Consider the following 16,751-nt stretch of genomic DNA (forward strand, 5'->3'; position numbering starts at 1 on the left):
ACCATTGTCAAGCTGCTGAAACACCCATCCATGCCACATTTTCAAGCTTATTTTATTACGAGATTTACGACCCATACCTAAATTAACAGGAACCACAATCAACAGTCAACAAAAACCAACAAAAATAACACAACAAAAACCTAGCATTTAGGATTCGAACTCAATTAACATAAACCAACAAAAAAAATCACAACATAAGACAAACAAACCACAATTCGCACCCACAATTCGCAAAATCATCAATTTCGAGTTTAATTGCTTAAGGTTCGAGATACACTTGCAAAATTAGCAAAATTTCAGGCGTACATTAGGGTTCAAAACTGACCTTAAATGGAGTTCTTTGCTGTCCAAATATCACATACAATGGAAGCTTCAGACTTTAGGGCACCGTACTCAACTGGTTAAAGCTTCAATTATGGCTAACGAAATTTTTTTACAGGCTCTGTTCAAGTGAGTAATGAGGAGTTCTTTCAAACATTAATGAGGGTGGTTGGGAGGAGGGAGAGATGACCTTGCATCTTTTAGGGGGGAAATTAGAGAACCCAATGCCACGTAAGAATGCTTTACCTTGTTAGCCAGTTCCAAGTAAAACGGGACCAACAAAAATTAAAGACCCCCAAGGTCGGATTATTAAATAATAATCCAAAGGTCGGATTATTAAAAAATAATGGGCTAGGCTAAAGGTCGGATTATTGCCATGAATTTTTCCTTATTAAAAAAAAATAATTTTTTTTCACAGTTTTCAAAATGTGTCTTAAAAAGTCTATATCTCTATTTTCTAAAAATTATAAAAACTTAATATTAATAAAATATATACAACTTTTTGTATGCGACCTGTTGTATCGTGCGGCAGGGGTTACTCGAGTTACTCGGTTAGGGTTTACTCGAGTTTCTCGATCAGGGGTTACTTGAGTCGCTGGGGTTACTCAAGTTACTCGATTAGGGGTTACTTGTGTTACTCCTGACCGAGTAACCCCTAACCGAGTAACCCCTCTAGTAACTCCTAACTGAGTAACCCCTCGAGTAATCTATGACTGAACCCCTCGAGTAACCCCTAACTGAGTAACCCCTCAAGTAATCACTGACTGAGTAATCCCTCAAGTAACCCCTGACTGAACCCTCAAGTAACCCCTGACCGAGTAACCCTTGACCGAACTCCTTAATTAACCCCTGATTGAATTACGTGAGTAACCCTTGACGAACTCCTTAAATAGCTCATAACCGAGTAACTCGAGTAACCCATGACCGAGTAACCCCTCGAGTAACCCCTAACCGAGTAACTCGAGTAACCCCTCAAGTAACCCTTGACCGAGTGAACCCCTCGAATAACACCTATCCGAACCCTCAAGTAATCCCTGACTAAGTAACTCGAGTAACCCCTGACTGAATAACTCGGATAACCCCTAACAAAATAACTCGGGTAACCCCTGCTACACGGTGTGGCCTGCTGCACCAAAAAGTTGCTGTAAAATATACAATATGACTAAAATCCCACTTTAACATATAATCTCTTACTTCCTCCGTTCCTTTTTAGATGACACAGTTTGATTTTTACACTATTCACAAACAACACTTTGACTTGCTTTTGTGATTTGTAGCTACGATAAAACATAATCATGTGGGATCTTGTTTGAATCGTCTTAATGTATATTTTATTAATATCCACTTTTTATAATTATACAATGTTGATAATGGGAGATATAACTCGTGAAAATTGTGCGTTGGCAAACGTGATAAAAAAAACGTGTCATCTATTAAGGAACGGAGGAAGTATAAGTTAATGGGAATTTATAGTCAAAGTTTTCAAAGTTTGAACCAAATAAGTCAAATGGGAACTATATATATTTAGAGACGCGGGGTGTAATAAATTTTAGGGGTTTTTCATTCCATTATTTTTCTTTCCCTTTGTTCACTTCATTCCGTTTACCCGTGCAAACCAAACGACCCCTTATTGTTTCTAATGTTGAGAAACTGAAGCAATCCCGAAATTTGTACTGTTTGAGAAAATTAGATTCGTAAATTTGTACTGTTTGAGAAAATTAGATTCGTACCCATAACACTTTGGGCTTGAAGACACTACAAGTATTGAAATCTATTACTCACACTACCATTTTTGGTCCCATACAATCTTAATCTAGATTTCTACTAAACATTTTTATATGCATAAGATTGAAAATAGCTCAATTTCTTTTCACCCTCTTATATATTTATTTATTTATTTGACGGGATTTTTAATTCATATTTTGTTAAAAGTATTACATTAAGTTAAACTATTGGGTCAGTCAAGTGGATTTGTTGGCCCGGTTTATTTTTTAAGACAATTTTGTTGGCCCGACCTCTTTTTAAAAGAAATTTGTCCAGCCCAACAATGCCTCACCTATTATTCCAACACAACAAACTCCCTTATTGTTTATTCTTCCTTTTTTTCATTTTCCAAAATAAACCGCCATTTGTTCATCTTCAATTTCAAGTTTCCTCCATTTTTCTTCTTCTTCTCTTCACTCGTACTTCGTTTTAGCTTCTCTGCATTCTTACTTACTCTTCGTCATCTTTGTTTCTCTTTCTATTTCTTGATTTTTGCTGTTTTATGAAAGATTTTAGTCGTACTTATTATCGTCGCAGCTCAACACGATGAGGTCGAAGAATGCGACTCTTCCTCCATTTTCTTATGATGATAATGTTCCTGTTAAGTCCAATTCTTCTTCTAGGTATACATTTGAACTTTTTTGTTTTTGAATTTTTTGTTTTTATTTAGGTTTTCCAGTTTTTGTTTAATTTTCTTTTCTGTTGATAAAATGCTTTTTGGTTTTTCTGCTGATGAAGTTATTATTGATGATTGTTGATTAAGTTATTATTGATGAAGTTATTTTTATGTTTTATTCCAATTTTATTCTTCGATTGTTGATTATTATTGTTGAATTTAATTTATGTGTTTATTTTACCTTATTTAGGTTAATTTTCCATTTTCTAGTTCAATTACAACTCGTGTTTGAAAATTTGTGTTGAAAATTTGATTGTTGATTGACAGAAAATCTCCGAAGCAAGCGTCAAAGAGAAAATTAAACACCGAAACTAGGTTTGTTATGTCTCTGCCGGAATAGATGATTCGTATTTTATTATTGAGGATATAAACACTTTGTTAGTTGATATGTATGCTTTGTCAAAGAATATTATTTATTAGGTTATTTGATATCATATTTTGTTTCCTGATCATCATTATGCTACAATACCTTATTTTTGTTTTAGTAGATATCTTGTATTCATTTCATTATATCCTGCATTATGTATAAAATATCCTATGTTGTTTTACTGATGTCTCACTTTGTTATGATTTTATTTTATATTGTTTTGATGATATCCTATATTGCTTTGATGATGTCCTCTATTGTTGTACATGATATCCTCTAATGCTTTGTCTGATGTCCTCTATTCTCTTGATGATGTCCTGTATCTAATGCTTTGTATCCTGTCCTCTATTCTCTAAATTATGTCCTCTATCTAATAAATGATTTTCTCCATTGTTTTAATTTTATCCTAAATTGTATATATAGCGTCCTTTATTATTTTAATGAAAAAGGACATTAAAATATGTTGTCCTTTCCTGTATTGTATGTATGTTGTCTTTTATGTTTCAATGATATCGTGTATTGTATGTATGATGTCCTTTATTGTTTTCATGATATTATTCATTATTTTATCTTATACTTTATTTACTTTTTCAGAAAACCAGCAAAGAATCTCCTGTTAAAAAAGTTAAATTTGATGTTCCAAAGCCTCATAAAAGAAGGAAGTTGGAAAAACAAGCTTTTGATTTGAGGTATTACATTGTAAAAAAATTATTATATGTATTATTTTAAATTTTTTTCCTTGTTTTTCGTTTTCCTTTATTTTTTTTTGTTTTTCCAGTGATATAACTGAAGATTATATGTCAGATGTCAGAGTTGCTAGTCAGTCAAGTGCACCTTCAATGACTTATTTTATAAGTGTTTTATCTGAGAAACAAAAGTATGATGTTAAAGAAATTGGATTTGGTGGACTTTTGAAGATGAACTTGTTTAAAGATCTAAATAGATCTTTGTATGTGTCTCTTGTTCTTAATTTTTATTCTACTGCAAAAATTTTGTTGGTTGGAGATTAGAAGATGTCTTTTAACAGTGTTGATTTACACAATGTTCTTGGCATTCCTCAGACCGGGACTTCGGTTATTGAATTGTCAAAAAAGAAGCATGGTGAAAATCCAGATAAGGATATAATTAAGGAATGGAGGGACTATTTTTATTTAGACGATGATGAGAAAGCTGAAGTTGTCATGCCCTAGAAGAAGAAATTTAATTTTGGATCTGGAATAGCTGCTTTAAAATCTGAAAAAGTTGGTGACAAAGGTATTGATGTCTTTTATTTTTCTTAATCCTATTTCTCCTAGTTATATTATATCTTCTATTGTTTAATTGATTTCCTGTATTCTCTTTACTAATATCCTCTGTTGTATTATTATTTCTTTTTTGTGTTCAGTATATTTTCTATTCTTGTTATAATGTTCTTAATTGATATGCTGATAGCTTTCTTGATATACTTCATTGTGATACTGATATCCTCTATGTCTTTAATCATATCCTCTCTATATATACTAATGTAATTTTTTTTGTTTCTCCAGCTCCTTCAACATCTCGGACAGAAAAGAAGTCTTCTGGAGATAAGTCTGTGAATAAAGAGAAGGCTCTTGGAGATAAGTCTATTGCCAAAAAGAGATATATTCCTTTGGAAGTTTGGAAGGAGAAATTTGAAGCTTTAAAGGATGGTGGAGATCAGTTTAAGAGACTTTTTGTGGTTTATGTATTGACTAATTTTTTAGTACCTTATGGTGACAATTCTCTTGACATTAGTTGTGTTAAATCTTTGAGCAATGTTAATAAAATCAAAGATTTTGACTAGTGTGGATATATGTGCAGTTCTATAGAGGATTTTCAAAAGTTTATGGTTGAAAAGAAAAATTTGAAGGAAACAACTCCTGGTAAATATTTGAAGAAGATTGGTGGCTGTTTACTTGCATTGTTGATTGGTTTTGTGCAAAAAGTGCACTTTGGAGAACATGCAGAAGTTAAATTCCCTTTTATAAGCAACTGGGATTCTGATTCTTTGAATGCTCGAGTCAAGGCTCAAAGTAAAAGCCCATCTCAATTTGGTATTGGTATTGGTATTGGTATTGTCATACTAGATATTGCTGTTTTTACCACAGGGTTTGCTGAATCTTCTAAGGCACCTGAACAAATTGAGAAGGATGTCCCTTTGAGTCTTGAATATAAAACTGAACTTGAGGTTTTAAGTGAAGATGAATCTGAATTATATGTACAATATAAGATTCCTAAAGGTTTTCCTACTGATAAAGAAATCCGTTCTATGGATATTCCAGTAAGTTTTTAATTTATGTCTTATATTTTCTTAATCTTTTCATATCATGTATCATATAAATTATATCCTCAATGTTGTCAATGATATCCTTCTTCTTATTTATCATTGATTTTATACTTATTGTCATATCCTGTACTGATTTAATGATATCCTTTATGTTGTAAATCATATCCTCAGTTACATGCATTATATCCTGTATACTTAATTTTGATATCCTATGTTTTAAAATGATATCCTCAATTCTATGAATGATATCCGGCCTACACCCATTGTTTCATTTCCTTAGATGTTATAATAATTTTTTTATTTATTGTTTGGCTTGATTATGATAGTTATAATAATAGATAATGTTTCATATCCTATATTGTTATAATGATATCCTCTATGTTGTTAAATATATCCTCAGTTTCATTCATTATATCCTGCATGCTTATTCTGATATCCTATGTTTTTTAAATGATATCCTCAATTCTATGAATGATATCCTAAACCCATTGTTTTTTTTCTTTTTCGAGATGTTGATAAGAAATTGTTGATTATACAACGCAACATTCAAATTAGTGCTGTTGTTAATCTTGATTTGATTAAGGACCTTAGGAAAGATGGTGAAAAATTATCACAAGAAGCTTCTCAGCCAGACTCAGATTTTGACATGAATGAAGAGTTTTTTCAGATGCTTGATTATGTAGAAGAGAATTTTCTTAAACAAAAAGAGATTGCTGAGAAGAGCAATGGATATCCTGTGATGGTTGATAAGAACAAGACATCAAATGATTTAGATCGAACTGGTTTTTATTTACAGGACACTGGTTTGATTCAAGTTAATTGGAGGGTGATATTCCAAGCACATTACCGTCGTAAGAGAATCCTTCTGTTGGTATGGGTAAGAATATTGATGAATCTACTGTTGAAGATTTGCTTTCGAGTCCAACTGTAAACTTGGATTCAAATGAGAATGTTACTCCAGAAGTTCCTGTTATTTCTGTATCTAAACAAACATGTGTTAATTTTACAAGTCCTAACTTTAATCTTATTGATAATCAAGAAACCCCTACTCCTCCTCCAATTTTTCACAACCTTCTTCTCCTGTTTCACCATCCTTTCTACCTCCCCTTCCTCCTATTTCTTCACAATCTAATCCACTTGTTTCACCAGCCTTTGTACCTACTCCTCTTCCTGTTTCTTCACAACATCCTCCTACCACTACTCTTCCTCCTTCTACCTCTCTTCCTCCTACTACTTCTATTCCTTCTTCTGTGCAACAAAAACTCGATGAGGTATCTTCAATATAAAAACATGTTGTAATATATTTATGTTTGACATAAATAAAAAATATTCTAGTGTTTTTGAATGGTTTATATAATTGTAATTGATATTTATTTCAGAATAATCGGTATATTTTATTTATGTTTGAAATTATTTTTATTGATTATATATCTTCTTGATATTTTATATTCTTTGTATGTATGATATCCTCTATTTACTGGATTCTATCTTTTATTTATTATATGATTTCATCTACTGTGTTATCTTTTACTCGATGATATCTTTTACAGGTAAAGCATTTAAGGCGCACTAGTCAAATATTGCAAGTGTTAATGGAGAAGAGAAAGAAGTTACCCCTAGTACTTCAGTACATGATTATGTCTTCTACCTGTTTCTTTTGGTTCAGTTCCTCAAGTTGCTGAAGTATGTTCATACTTCTACAATACATGTTTCTGTTTGTACACCAAAATCTTCTGCTCATGTTGCTGACATTCCTCAAGTTTCTGGTGCTGCAACACCTGATCAGGATATTATTATTGTTAGTGTTGAAACTCCTTTGAATAAAGCACAACTTGATAGAGAATTGCTGCTGATTCTGATAAGAGAGATAAAAGGAGGAAGGAACTGAAAGATAGAAGGATTCAAAAGAGGACTGCTAATATTCCTTCTTTACCAATTGAAATACCTCTAGACACGAGTGATTTTTTTTGTGGCTAGGACATTACAGCAAAGAAAGCAGGACTTTAAATCATTAACTACAGAAGAGAAGCATCTAGTTGATTCTTTCTTTTATGATCCTCTTCAAGAAAACTCTGCCTTGGAGATAGTTGAAACTGAAGAAGGGAGACAAAAGAATCAAGATATTTTCTTTAAAAATGATTCAGACACACTTGCAGAGTTTGGTAGAACAAACACTGAAGTTTCCTTAACGAAGAATGATATATTATCTTTGGCCCCAAGTACTTGGGTGGCCGGTAATGTTATTGATTGTTGTGCTTATCTCTTTAACTTAAAAGAAGTGGAACTTGAGAAGCAGCATGGTGGCTCTTAACTGTCAAAAGCGTATCTTGAAATTCTGGTTTACACTCAGTATTTTTGTCAGTAAATTTACTATATTATTTTAAACTAAATTTTAATAATGTATTTTAAATTTTCACATTTTTAAAATTTTTGTTTTAACAGGTGAAATTAATAATCAACACAAAAAGATGAAGTAGTGGAATAAGAGATGTGAATCTGTAAAAGAAGCAGAGTCTGTAATAGAGATTTGCGTTCTGGTCCTGATTATGCTGCTTATTTGGATGCAAAGCAGAACTTGGATAAACTAAAGTCTTCATTTGAACCAATAGATCTTTCCAATAAAGAGGTTATCTTGGACATACATAAATAGCTGGTGTAATAGATTTCCAAGAATCAAGTTCGACAAATTGGATTTGGTATCTTCTATTGTATATTTATTTCCTCTATTGCTTAAATTATATCCTTTATTGAATTTATGATTTCCTCTATCACTTTAATGATATCTTGTACTGATTTTAATGATTTCCTCTATTAATTTAATGATATCCTCTATTAATTTAATGATATCCTATACTGTTTTAATGAATTCCTCCATTACTTTATTGATTTTCTGTATTGTTTTCATGATTTCCTCTTTTCCTTTAATGATATCAAGTACTATTTTAATATGATTATCTAGTGCTTTAATGATATCCTGTATTGTATAAAAGATTTATTCTATTTCTTTAATGATATCCTGTATTTGTATTTAAGATTTCTTTTATTGCTTTCATGATATCCTGCATTTGGATTGATGATTTCCCTTTTGCTTTCATGATATCCTGCATTTGGATTGATGATTTCCTCTATTAATTGAATGATATCCTATACTGTTTTAATGAATTCCTCCATTACTTTATTGATTTTCTGTATTGTTTTCATGATTCCCTTTTTTCCTTAAATGATATCATGTACTACTTTATTATGAATTATCTAGTGCTTTAATGATATCCTGTATTGTATAAAAGATTTCTTCTATTTCTTTAATGATATCCTGTATTTGCATTCATGATTTTATATTTTGCTTTAACGGTATCCTGTATTTGTATTCAAGATTTCTTCTATTGCTTTCATGATATCCTGCATTTGGATTGATGATTTCCTCTATTAATTTAATGATATCCTATACTGTTTTAATGAATTCCTCGATTACTTTTTTGATTTTCTGTATTGTTTTCATGATTTCCTCTTTTCCTTTAATGATATCAAGTACTATTTTAATATGATTATCTAGTGCTTTAATGATATCCTATATTGTATAAAAGATTTCCTCTATTGCTTTCATGATATCTTTTATTTGGATTGATGATTTCTTTTTTTGCTTTAATGATATCCTGTAATGTTTTTCAGATATTTTTTTCCTATTCATAATAAGCACAATCATTATGCAAATAATGTGGTTAATACAATTGGAAATGAGAAAATAAGACCTACAGTTGAGATCATTGATAACCGAAGGGATAAAATTATAAGATATAAAAATAGAGATAATCTGTTGGTAAGTTAATTTCTTATTTTTTTTTTGTTTTTTTATATTTTATTTCGTTTTATTTTCTATTATTAACTTAATATCTAATTTTTTATGTAGATTGATTCTGTACAAGAAGCTGGTGGGAAAATTTTTAAACATAAAATTTTGTTTAATGTTGGTACATGGGGTGATATTAAGTATAATAATTTCAAATGGAGGTCAACAAAAGAAGTTGAAGATTGTGGTTAGTATGCAATCAAAGCTATGGAGCTATATAATGGTGGCAGCGATGAAACTCTATCATAATCGAATTCGATAATATATTATTTTATCTACATAATATTTCTTTTTATTTTAATTTTTTATTTTAATTTTTTTTAAGTTACAATATTCATTTTTCCTTTCTCTTTTACAGAAAGTTAATAGGAAGGTTTTTAGGTGTAATCTGGCATTGAACTTGGTTCTTCACCCTAATAACCCCTATGTTGATGCTATTCGAATGGATTGTGTAAGTTTTTGTCAAAAGAAAAAAGCAACTTCTTGCACAACAGAAAATTAGGAAGAAAGGGGAAGAAGTTTTTTATGCTGAACAAGCCAGATTAGAAAGAGAAGCAAGAGCTTTGTCTGCTAAACTTACTTTACAGCAAAAAGAAGAATCAAAGCCCGATGAAAATTTGTGATTATAGGTTTATATATATTTTATTTTTTAAAATTCTATTATAGGTTTTTTTTTATATATATATAATGTATAGATATATATATGGATATATATTTTAATGTGTAATTATATCATATATTTTATATATGAAGGATATGTTTAAGTTGTTTGAGGATATCATTTACTTAAAAGATGATAAGATTGTTTTGTTATATAGTGTCATATTCTATTTTTTGGTTGAGGATTTTTTCTTAACTGAGGATATTACATATCCGTTTGAGGATATAATTTATTTGTTTGAGGGTGTCTGACTGATTTAAGAGTCAATTAATAACTAATAAGAGTGATTTTAAGAGGATATTAGTAAAGCGATATAGGATATGTTTTATTAATTGAGGATATTTTATATCCCTTAAAGGATATCATTTATACGTTTGAGGATGTCCGAGTGATTTAAAAGGATATGTTTCATATGCACTTATGATATCAAAAATACGATACAGGATATGCTTCATATGCACTTATGATATCAAAAATACAATACATGATATGTTTCATATGGCCGTATGATATCAAAAATACGATACATGATATGTTTCTTATGGACTTATGATATCAAAAATATGATATAGGATATGTAATTGATGACTGCTAATATATTTTGTAGTAAATATGATATTAATAATGCAATAGAGGACAGTTGATAATATAATTGTCAAGTCACATAGTCTATAAAATGTAATAGAAATATTCAGCCAAACAAATCTAAATTAGTTGTGGATTTGGAGTTTTTGTTCCAAATTCATTAGCATGTCTAGTAGTTGTCTTTCTCTTCTCAAAGTGACCTCTAATTCTCTTGTTTCTTCCAGGTGGCCTTCCTTTGGTTTTTGGTCGTAAAGGATCAGGTACTTTTTTTCTTCTTTCTTCTTCTTCATTAATTTCCTTAATCTTCTCCTCATCAGATTGAAACACTTTCTTCACTGCCTGATATATCTTGTCAAGAGACTCATCACACACTTTTTTAGCATCAGTGTTAGTTTGACAAATGCATACAAAATTGTAAAAAATCTTACAATAGTGTGTCTCCATGGAGTGTCTAGCATTATATTTTCTTCTCCAACTTCTTGCACACTTCTTGAAAAATTTTAAATACAATATGTAATATTAGAATAAGCATATTAAATATTTTTAGCAACACTTTAAACTTATATCTTATTATACATACCTTCTATGTCTTCCCAAATTGAAGATTTTGCAGCTTTTGTCCATCTTTTTCATAATGTATCTTGGAGGAATTATGAACACGTTATGCATATGCATTACCCTTAGTATATGATAGCAAATTATTCTTGTTTCATTGTAACATAAACAGGAACAAGCAAATTCCTTCAACCTGTCACTGTAAAACACACTATGGCTATGTTTGAACTCTTCATGCAAAGACACTTCAAACATCTTTAGGCCAATTGTCATTTCATTTGACACATCTCGAATATACGATCTTATACTTGTGTCATATTCCTCTTCAAGGTCATTAAAAATGTTGAAAGTGTAAATTTCAGCAGCATGTTTTAAGAGTTTGCATTTTGTCTTTGGCTTTTCTGTTCTACATCTAAAGTTATCTGCCTTTTCATTGCTTCTCCACCTTTATACTGTAGCTTCAAATATATGAAAGAATTCATATAATGAAGTTTTTTTTTGTTGGCTTTGAATGATATTGCTCTATTTGTAATTTTAGACCTTTGGGACGACAAAATTCCAGCAAAAAATATGTCTTTGCTAAACACGGGACACCATTTATCTCTTAGTTCATACAGTTTATTAAACCGCTCTTTCTCTTCTAATCCATACTTTTGAATCATATCATTCCAACAATCATCAAATTCTTTCTCATCATCACAGCCATATTAGCATTTGTCAAACATGTTCTTGAAATCTTCATTGCTTTTTAGCTGGCCAAATCTTGATACAAAGTTTTTTTGGAGATGCCTCAAACATAACCTATGTCTTGAATTTGGTAAAACCTAAAAATTTTAGTTATAAAATGTGAATTTATAATAATAAATGATATGGAATAAATGTTAGAGGATATCATTTTTACTTTAGTGGATATCATACAGCCTTAAGAGGATATCATCCAGTTTTTGGAGGATATCATTCTGCATGTTTCTGTAGTATATCATCCAGTTTTTTGAGGATATCATCTGGTCTTTGGACGATATCATCCAATCTTTGGAGGATATCATCTAATTTTTGTAGGATATCATTCAGTTTTTTGAGGATATCATTTATCTGTTGGATGATATACTCCATTCTTTTTGTTATCTGATATTAACCATTGAAATTAAAATACTATAATTTAACTGAAAAGTATTACTTACATTTGCAATTGCATTTCTCATTGCTTGATCTTGATTAGTGAAAATTGTCTTTGGTTCTGCTCCAGCCATAGACTTTTTGAAAGTTTCAAGTACCCATTCGAAAGTTTTCGTAGTTTTATTGGTTATAAAAGCACACCCAAACATTGTTGTTCTCCAATGATTGATTACTCCAACAATTGTTGCACATATTAAACCATATTTGTTGGTTCCATATGTGGTATCAAAGAATATTACATCTCCAAATGCTAATCTTCCAACATCATTGAATCACGCCAAAAATAACTTACTATATGATCAGTTTCACCAAACTTTAATCTGTAAAAGAATAAAGAATTTGATTCTGCCCTCTCCTGTAGTGTGTCCAGTACACTTTGCATATCACCTCCTTCAATTATCTTAGATTTATACCTAGTTACATAGTTTAATAGATCACTCGTTGTGTGTCCTAAAGCTTCCTCTGATCCTACTTCTCTTTTAAGAAACTCATAGCAGTCCATTGGTTTAATTCCACTCTCTACCATCTTTTTAATCACCCATCATATCTCTTCTTTTACATTTCTTTCAAATTTCAAGTGATATCTTTCTGAAGGATTAACCAAATCATGATTGTGTTTTATATTGTGTTGAATAACACAATACTCTCCAAATTATGTCCTCTTGAATCTTATATTAGCCCTACAACCAGTTCTAGTCTCATTAACACACCTTACTTTTCTCTTCTTTGATGACTCTTTTTTCTCTGTTATGAATTCTGTATTTGCTATCTCTTTTTCTTTTTCCTTTCTCTGTACCATATAACCCTCTTTTGAGCAACAAAAGTAAAAATATTTTATTATTCTTTTTTTTATCTCGCCTAAGAGTATTTTTTCTTACACTGAATCCAATTGCTCTTGAATTAGCTTTGTACAAACGCAACACATCCTCATGATCATCAACAACTCTTCCCATCAAAGATAACTTGATGTTTTCATCATTATCATATTTGAAATATTCCAAATCTGCAATTTAAAAATATATTTAATAAGTTATAGAGAATATTTAATATTAATTATTTCCTCTATGTAATTAATGATATCCTCTATTTTACGCATTATATCCTCTACTTATATGGATGATATCCTGTTTAGTACGCATGATATACTCTCTAGGGAAGTATGATATCAAAATTATTAATGAGGTTATCATATATTGTATGGAGGATATCAAAAGTAGTATTGAAGTTATTATTTGTTTTATGGAAGATATTCTTTATCCATTGGATAGCATGATATGTTCTATACGAAAGATGATATCAAACGTAGTACTGAGATTATCAAATTTATTATAGAGGATATCATCTATATTCAACATGATATCATCTATTCTATTATAAATTATATGATCTGTTGTATATATGATGCTCTATTTTTGACCTAAATTTTTTGTTCCTAGATCAAAATACCTATATTTTTAGATGCATATGAACGTTAAAATATATTATTAAAAATCAATGTACATAAATTTTCAAATGAAGTAAAAAATTTAGATCAAAATACCTATTTTTTTAGATGTTACAGTAGATTCATTAGGAGAAATTGATACTTTTTTCAGGATCATTATTATGTTCTTGTTGAGCATTTGATTCAATTTCCGGAGCATTTGCTTCATTTTCTTCAATCGAGCTTCTATAATTTTTTGATGTGGATGCAGTTAAATTTGGGGAAATTGATTCATTCTATTTTTTTATTTTTTATTTTTTATTTTATATTTTTTTTTTGCATTTTGTTTATCATTTGATTCATATTGTTGATGATTTGCTGAGTTTTCTACCATCGATATTCCACTTTTCTGTTGATTTTTTTGAACTAAAATATCGGCGTGAAAACCTAGATTTTTTATTTTTTATTTTTATAATGTATATAAGCCCACGACCCTGTTTTTGGTCGGGCTTAAAACCTACGCTTTTTTTTTAATTGAGGTAGGTTTGTTAAACTGATTTAGATGATATAGTTTATTTATAAAGGGATATGATACATATGTGTGAGGATTTTTTTTTCCTTGATTGAGGATATGTAATATGTAATTTAAAGTTTGTTTTCATTGATTTTTAAGTTTAGGTAGGTTTGTTTAAGTTTCTCAGAGGATATGATATAAAGGTATGAAGATTTGTTTAACTTGATTGAGGATATAATATATGTGTTTGAGGTAGGTTTGTTATATTTTCATATAATCAGAGGATATAATTTCTTTATAAGAGGATATAATATATGCAATTTGAGGATTTGTTTTTCTCAATTGAGGATATGATATATGTGTTTAAGATGATAAATTGATTTAGATGATATAGTTTATTTGTAAAGGGATATAATACATATGTACGTGTGAGGATTTTTTTTTTCCTTGATTGAGGATATGTAAAATGTAATTTAGGATTTGTTTTCATTGATTTTTAAGTTCAGGTAGGTTTGTTAGGATTTGTTTAACTTGATTGAGGATATAATATATGTGTTTGAGGTAGGTTTGTTATATTCTTTCATATAATTAGAGGATATAATTTCTTCATAAGAGGATATGATATATGCGGTTTGAGGATTTGTTTTTATCGATTGAGGATATGATATATGTGTTTCAGGATTTATTTTTATAGATTTTAAATTGAGGTAGGTTTGTTTAAGTTTCTCAGAGATATGATATAAGGGTTTGAGGTTTTGTTTTACTCAATTGAGGATATGTTATATGTGTTTGAGGATTTGGTTTTATAATTTTAGGTAGGTTTGTTAGATTCATTTAACTAATTAGAGGATATAATTTATTTATGAGAAAATATGATATATGAAGTTTGAAGATTTGTCATTCCTCGATTGAGGAGATGATATATATGTTTTAGGATTTGTTTTTATTGATTTTAAATTGAGGTAGGTTTGTTTAAGTTTCTAAGAGGATATGATATAAGGGTTTGAAGTTTTATTTTTCTCGATTGAGGATATGTTATATGTATTTGAGGATTTGGTTTTATAATTTTAGGTAGGTTTGTTAGATTCTTTTAACTAATCAGAGGATATAATTTATTTATAAGAAAACATGATATATGCGGTTTGAGGATTTGTCATTCTCGATTAAGTATATGATATATATGTTTTAGGATTTGAGGTAGGTTTGTTTAAGTTTCTCAGAGGATATGATATAAGGGTTTAAGGATATGATATGTGTTAGATTCTTTCATTTAATCAGAAGATATAATTTATTTATAAGAGGAATAAAGCCTTCTATAAAAATTGAATACGAAATAAAATGAAATCTAATACTTAGTAAATAACGACGTCAATTTTATTAGCAAGTGTATACATATTACATATTTCTAACATTTTTCAGGATATGAAAATACATTTTAAAAAAACATTAATTTTTTTTCATATCATTATTTTCATCAGATTTCAAGAACTTACTACGATAGTGTAACTGCATTTTTCCTAATTTTTCAACTTCAAACATAACATCTTTTAACTTTTAGCATGCAAACAATACCTACAAACCACTCTTTCACTTTCCAAGTTCTCTAAAACATCCCATTTTTTAAAATTTGGATGTTTTAGAGAACTTGGGAAATGAAAGAGTGTTGTTTGTAGGTATTGTCCTGCAGGCTCAAAGTTAAAAGATGTTGCCTTTGAAATTGAAAAAAATAAAAGAAACGCAGTTACACTCCCCTTGTGAGTTCTCCAAAACTGATGAAAAGAAGAGATACAATGAATGATAACTACTTTGAGGATTGTCCAGCCACCCTCTTATTCTTCTACATTTCCTCCCAAATTCTTTCAGATTCTTCTGCAGCAGCGGCAATATCATCTTCCCACTCCTATTTCTTCTTCTCTTTCACTAGGTTTTCAATCTTGTTCAATTCCATCGTTTAATCAATACAAAGCTTTTCCTCAACATTGCATATGGCTTCCTGTAATTGACCCTTGAGATAGCCCAAATGGATTTCCAATGATTCTATATCATTGTCTTCAGTAACAACCGAATCGTACTTTTTATTTATTTCGTGATGATTTTTTGTTTTCCATTTTTGCAACAATAATTAGGTTTAGGGTTGTTGATACATAAGGATAGATTTGAAGAAAAGGATAGATTTGAAGTGAAACTTTGATAAAGAAAACTGTATTTTATATAGGCACGTCAAGTTATATGTCGTTTAGGTTTTTTTTTTTTAAAAAAAACAATGTGTCGTTTGGTTTAGGATAAGATATTTTGAATAATATTAATATTTTATTAAAGATATTTTTTAATAATAATAATAATATATTATTTAAGATATTTTTAATAATCTGTATAATAGATGATAGAGATATCCTCAATATACATATATCCTCAATTGATGTACTTATATCCTCATTTCACATTTTTATATCCTCAGTTCGCATACTTATATCCTCTGTTCACAAACATATTATTTTCAAAACATTATCTTCAATTGACATACGTATATCCTCAATTCACATACTGTATTTTTAATTGTAACAGTTTTAAATTC

This window comes from Chenopodium quinoa, unplaced genomic scaffold, assembly GCF_001683475.1.
Source record: "Chenopodium quinoa cultivar QQ74 unplaced genomic scaffold, ASM168347v1, whole genome shotgun sequence".
Taxonomy (NCBI): Eukaryota; Viridiplantae; Streptophyta; class Magnoliopsida; order Caryophyllales; family Amaranthaceae; genus Chenopodium; species Chenopodium quinoa.